Raw genomic sequence first — 6,795 nt, forward strand, 5'->3', positions numbered from 1 at the left:
AGAAAAAAAATAGCCAATGCAATTTTAAGAAATAAAAACAAATCTGGAGGCAACATGTTACCAGACTTCAGGTTATACTACAAGACTACAATGATCAAAACATCATGGTACTGGCACAAGAATAGAAATATAGATCTATGGAATACAATAGAGAACTTAAAGATGAATCCAATAACATATCACCCTCTGGTCTTTGATTTTCCAAACAAGAGCATGAACTGAGGAAAAGAATACCTATTTAATAAATGGTGCTGGGAGAACTGGTTAGCCATATGTAGAAGTCTGAAAGTAAACCTGTATGTCTCCCCACTGACAATAATTGACACTCTCTGAATAAAATATTTAAATGTAAGACACAGAACAATAAAAATCTTAGAAGAATATGTGGTTAGAGGAAACTCTTGATTCTATCATCCTAGGAAGAGAATTTATGAAGAAGTTCTCCTTGGCAATTGCAGGAACACCAAAAATAAATAAATGGGACATGATCAAGCTCAAAAGCTTTTGCACAGTCAATGGTACAACAACTAAAGCAAACAGACATCCTCCACAATGGGAAAAGATATTTTCATTGTCCAAATATGACAAAGGACTGATAACTAGAATCTATGGAGAACACAAGTCCATCAACAAAAGAGTGAACAATCCCATTTGTATGTGAGACTTGAGCAGAAATATCTCTGAAGAAGGCAGACAAATGGCCAACAAACACATGAAAAAATGCTTACCATCCCTAATCATCAGAGAACTGCAACTCAAAACCACTCTGAAATATTATCTAACCCAAATGAGAATAGCCTACATTACAAATCCCAAAGCTGCAGATGCTGGTGTGGATGTGGAGACAAGGGAACACTTACACTGTGGGTGGGACTGCAAACTAATACAGTCTCTTTGGAAAGAAATATGGGGAATAATTAAACAGCTAAACATAGACTTTCCATTTGATCCTACAATCCCATTACTAGGTATCTACACAGAGGAAGAAACGATCATTTTATCACAAGGACATTTGTACTAGAATGCTTATCACAGCTCAGTTCACAATAGCCAAGATGGAGAACCATGACTATATTTTTAACCCACATCAAAAGTGCAATTAGCTTCAAGTACTTAAAAAAAAATTCTGAAAACTAGTTTTGACACTAAAGGATCAACTCCATTAGTAGATTGAGAAAATTTATTGCTTTTTCAGGCACTAGAAATGCAAATTAATTTGTATCTCAATATTAATCAATGAACTAATAAATAATATATCAAAATGTTCAATTGATATTCAATTGACTTCTTAGCTTTAGACTTCATTTCATAAAAAATGGAAAGAAAGAAAACAGGCTAACAGTTATTGATAACTTAGATAGCCAGGTTTGGTGGGTCACCCTGTAATCCTAGCACTCTGGAAGGCAGAGGCAGGTGGATTGTTTGAGCTCAGGAGATGGAGATTAGCCCAAGTAAGAGCTATATCTCATCTCTACTAAAAATAGAAAAAATAGCTGAGCATTATGGTGGGCACCTATAGTTCTACCTAGCCTGGAGGCTGAGGCAAGGGGATCCCTTGAGCCCAAGGGTTTGAGTTTTGCTGTGAGCTATGACACCATAGCACTCTACTGAGGGCACAGAATGAGACTCTGTCTTAAAAAAAACAAAAAACAAAAATCACTTATATCAGAAAATTTACCTCTGTATAATTGTGTTCCATGGATTATTTCTAGAAGAGGTTAAGATAAAGCCATGATAATGAGAATCTATTTTATGTGGCTCTACCTCAATCAATTATCAGAACAACTTCAAATCTCCTCTTTTAAATTGCACTTCCAGAACTGAGGAACATTCTAGAAAGTTATTGCTTGTAATCTTTAAAAGCATCAAAGTCCTGAAAGTCAAGGAAAAACTTTTCTAGATTGACGAAGACCAAAAAGAAATGAGAACAAATGTGATGCTGGATCCTAAAAAATAAATAAATAAATAAATAAATAAATTGCACTTCCAGTTACATTTTAGAATCCCTGACAAGAAACCAACATATTCTGAGATGTACTGTCCTCTGTGCTATCATTTGTGGTAGTTCATCCCGCTTTGTTCCCCCAGCTTGTGGCAGTCCCCTGTTTTCCCAATTTCCTCCTTTAATTATAATACCTCTGAAAAGGTCTTCACAAGAATTCTGATGTGTTTAAGCCCTTTATCTCCAAATGTATTTACAGTCCTCTTGTAATTATTTTTCTCTCCATCTGGTTTTTATTGCTTGATCCATAATGCCACCTCTTATCTTCCCAATCACCATATCTAAGAAACTGATTGATTGATTTCACTCTTCAGCATTTTCCTTACCCCTGGCTTTTCCTCAGACCCCACATCTCACTGATCAGCTAGTTTTACTATGACTTTAATATATATACACATCATAATTATTTCCCCAAACTATCATTGCAACAGTTCTATACAAAGCCACCATTTTCTATGTTTTGAACCAGAGCACTAGCCTCCTAAATGGACATCTCTTCAATTTGTTGACCAAAATAGCCCCTAATAAACAGTTATCCAATCTTTTTTATTCATATCACATTGACACTGGTTTTTTTTAAACAGAAATATAACTATGCTATGCGTGCTCTCAGAACTTTTGAGCAGTGACTTCATTTTCTGAAGATATAGTTCCTGTTTTTGCCTCCATCTGCACTTTCAACTTTCTCTTTAATCATGTCATGACCACTCAGTCCATTTGCTGGCCATGCTAAACTTCCTTTAGTTGGGTTGAAGTACCATGTTCTCTTTTTATTTTCACCTACATACATTCTTTTCCTCTGTCTAGAACAGCCTCCCTGTAGTCTGTCTCCCACTATCTTTAGATCTCAGTTTTAACTACATTATTCTGTACAGATGTCCCCACTCCTATTGCTCATTCCCAAGCCTGCATAAGTTGTGCTTCCTCTGTGCTCCCACAATTCCATATACATGCACTATCATTACTCTGTATTATAAACTGTTTACTTAGCTTTATTTCCCTCAAAACTGTAAAATACTGAAGTGGCTTCATCAACAACACCTTGACCTAAGTGCAAAAAGAGGGCTAAGAAAGGTCATATTACCAAGAAACATCTCACATATATGCCTATGGAGGCTGCTCACTTAAAATAAAAAGAATGAATGAATTGGACAAGAAGTAGCATCTGCTGCTAAGGCTGCCAATGCCAACACCAATGGAAATGATGCTGCGGTTGAGGGAAACAATGCCACCGACATCCACTGAGAATACTGATGTCCAAGTCTGAATGTGCAGCTCCTGCAGAGTAAGGGATAACTGCTACCATGGCACCGTCTGCGGACACATAGCTGGGAATCTGCTCATTCTGTCTGGCACATGCAAAATTCTTCTCAGAAGAAATTTTGTTAAAAAGAGCTTTTAAGGTTTATTGCCTTCTTTACCCCTTCTTTATAACTCAGACATCAGTGAGTCCTAGAATACAAAATACCTGAGTGGCAGACACTAAATAATTAACTGAGATCACTTCTCTTGCTATCCTTGGATCTCTTTCGAAAGCCTCGTCTTTGTCTTCCTAAAATGAGTCTTTACTAGGTTGATAGCAAGTGTCACATGGAAATAAATTTCCACCCCTTTCTAATCAGCCATGTCCTTCTCCAATCCTCTAGAGAAGTCTAAGGTTGAACACAGATCAAACTAAGGTTCCTGGTGCATACATTACAAATCTTATGAGTCATGTACTATAGTCTGCATTTTACTGATAGGGATAATGAAGGTTCTGAACATAGTGTCACACTTACTTGAGATGATTCTTGGACTTTATATTGCCTTCTTCCTGAGGGAAACCAGACAAGTTGTAAGATATGAACTAATATTTTATGGCAGTATGTACCTCGTAGGGTAGGTTTCAGGATATCCGGATACTAATTTTAGATATGCCCCTAATTAACTGTGTGGCATTCAGCAAATTAAAGACCCATTTTCATCATTTATAATGTAATCTGATTCTATAAGACAATTGCTAAAATCCCCCCATTTTGGGTAACATTCCATGAATTAGCAATCTTTCTTCAAAGATGCAATCATCTAGAGAGCTAAGGCTTAACCAAGAAACAGTAACAATATAAGCAGTAATTAAGAGCTTCTGAAGTTAAAACCACCAAGATACCTGGGAAAAGTGAAGTGATCAAAAAAAATAATAATAAACAGAACACAGATCTTGAGTCAACCTTGAATGCAAGATAAAATAGAAAGACATGGCATCTATTATGATATGATAAGTGTCTAAAACAGACCAGCATATTAGCCATCAGGGTCTAATTTGGCCAGGGTCCAAAAAAATAAAAAAGTGATAATCATAAATAGCACTGAAGTAGCTTGCCATCTATTAAAATAAAAGATTTCGTGTAAAGATTTAATGTAAAGTCTCAGTCCTTAAATTGGCAAACCTTCACCTATCAGGACACTCAGCTATGCAGAATGACTTATGTCTGTGGACTTTGAATAGTGACAGTTTTACTGTAATAATAATAACCACAGTGCTGGCAAAGGAAAAGACAGATGGACCCAACTTCCAGGCTTCACCATCACTCCTCCTGGTTACTCTTGCTTATTTTGAGCATCGACAAAGCGAGGTGGCTGTTATCATAGATCTTTGCATAGCATTGATTCAAGTGTGTGTTGAAACAAGCCTGCTTCTGTGTAATTCATTTATATCACTAGCTCACGCCTGCCTCCTCTTCCTTCCCTTCGATCTCACATATCTCCAAGATGAGCATTTATCTTACTTTGCTCTCCTGTTCCTCTCCTGTTGTCAGTCTAGCAGGTGTTCTTTTCAGATTGCTTTCATTCTTCATTATTCATTTTGAGTCCCTTTCTCGTTTTGTGGCCATTTTTATCCTTCTCTTCCCTTCCTATGTACCTCAGGCATTGAAGCCATCCATTTGTTAAAAAATGTTTGGGACTGTTTGTTCGTGGTTATTTCCCCCTGCAACTAGGGCTTAGAAAATCCACCTGGTGAGTTCTTTCTTGTTTTTATAGGAACAAAGGCTCTCTATGCTTAGGAGAAGTTAGAAATCAGGACTGTCATTTGTATTCACACCTGCTCCAGGCTTGATCCAACGTTCCTCTTCAGTGGCCCGTTTGGTTCTGAACAATGTCAACACTTATTTATTTTTTTTACCAGCAGTAAATTCACTTGCAGTATTTTTTGAAACTGCATGGTCTCCAATTTTATTTTTCCTCAAATTCAGAAGTTCTAGTCACTTTAGGCTTATTTAGTAACTCACAGGTTATTTGTGTTGATAATCACACAAAAGTCTTACTATTTAAGGAAGCATGCAAATACATTTCTTTCTGCATTTAATATTGCTGGTCATGGAGAGACAGTCATGAGAGTCACCTCTACCCTTTCAAAGTGACTCCAAGCCCACCAGCTGGCTGTGGGTTGCCAATCTAGTAAAACCTGCTGTTTCAGCATCTTCAGAGCAGGAAGGCACCTCCTATCATGATCAGAAGGTGGCCAGTGACGCTATGCAGGTATGAGTGGGATAAAGACCTCAGGATCAGTAAAGGATCTCCATTCAACTCTCAGCAATACTATACCCCTCCCCCCCAAAATGCCATTTTCACAACCTGTTATATACCACCTTGCTAAAAAGATGTAGAAAGCCCCTATTAAAAAAATTTAAAAGTAAAACTAAGAGATCTCTTAGAGAAAATAATGAATTCAACTTTTGCTCCCTCCCTATCCCTTGCACTTTACCTATATTGTATTTACATTGGTTTCTTTTCTGAGCTATCGATATCCGACATTTGTGTTTCTTTTTAATGCTTCATTTTATCATTATGAAATTTTGAAAACCTTGAGTGTTAGTCTTGATTGAATCCAGACCAATTTCACTGCCTTTCTTGTATATGTGTATAGACTTACAAATGTGTGTGTCTGTGTGTGTGATTTACATCTTAGTAAATAGATAACAATTTCTTCTGCATGCTGTTGAATTTAAAGGAAGCAAATCCTTGCTAAGGAAATGCAGAGTTACGGAAGGGAGGCTGAAAACAGTGGCCTTGGGGACCAGTACCTGCAACAGTCTGTGTGCCACAGTATTTCCAGAGACTGTCTGTCCTTGCCTAAAATTCTAATTGAGCAGTTTATTTTTCAGTTTAGCCAAATACTGTAATAGTGCCCCCAGCTTGTAGACTTTTTTGCCTTCTGATCTGAATATATTCAGCAGCATAAATTGACTGACAACAAAATTCTTTCCATTTTAACGTAAAGATTTCCAATTTATTTTCTTCTGTAGTTGTAAGTAAACATTCTGAGAGGGAAAAAGAATCCTTACGTTGTCTGATTCTAAAATCAACTTTTCGTCATTCAGGGATGTCTACAAAGGTGTATGTAATGTTATCTATACCTCTGAAACGCATTTCATTTCTTCATGTGTCTATTAACAATTGATTCTGTTGATTTGATTTTTTAAAAACATATTTTAGAAGACACCAGTCTTTATCCAATATTTCCATAGTTTCAACTTCAGTATTGTGTACTATGTATTTATTTTGACTTCTCTAAGGCAGCAGCTACAATAGCTGTGACTCTTTTGGTAACAGTGCAGAGACATTTATGTATTGCTATGCATAAGAATTTTTTTCATACTTCCTACTACACTGAGCTAGTCAACAAAGAAAAATATTTTATCACTATTGCCATTCAGTAGAATATCAGATATTTTTGCCAAAGTACATCAGATATTTGAACAAAGTTCATCACAACATTATGGGATGTTGATGCTCTCCTGAGCTGATACATATAT

The sequence above is a fragment of the Otolemur garnettii genome, unplaced genomic scaffold (assembly GCF_000181295.1).
Source record: "Otolemur garnettii isolate 467f Iridium unplaced genomic scaffold, OtoGar3 scaffold00012, whole genome shotgun sequence".
Classification (NCBI taxonomy): Eukaryota; Metazoa; Chordata; class Mammalia; order Primates; family Galagidae; genus Otolemur; species Otolemur garnettii.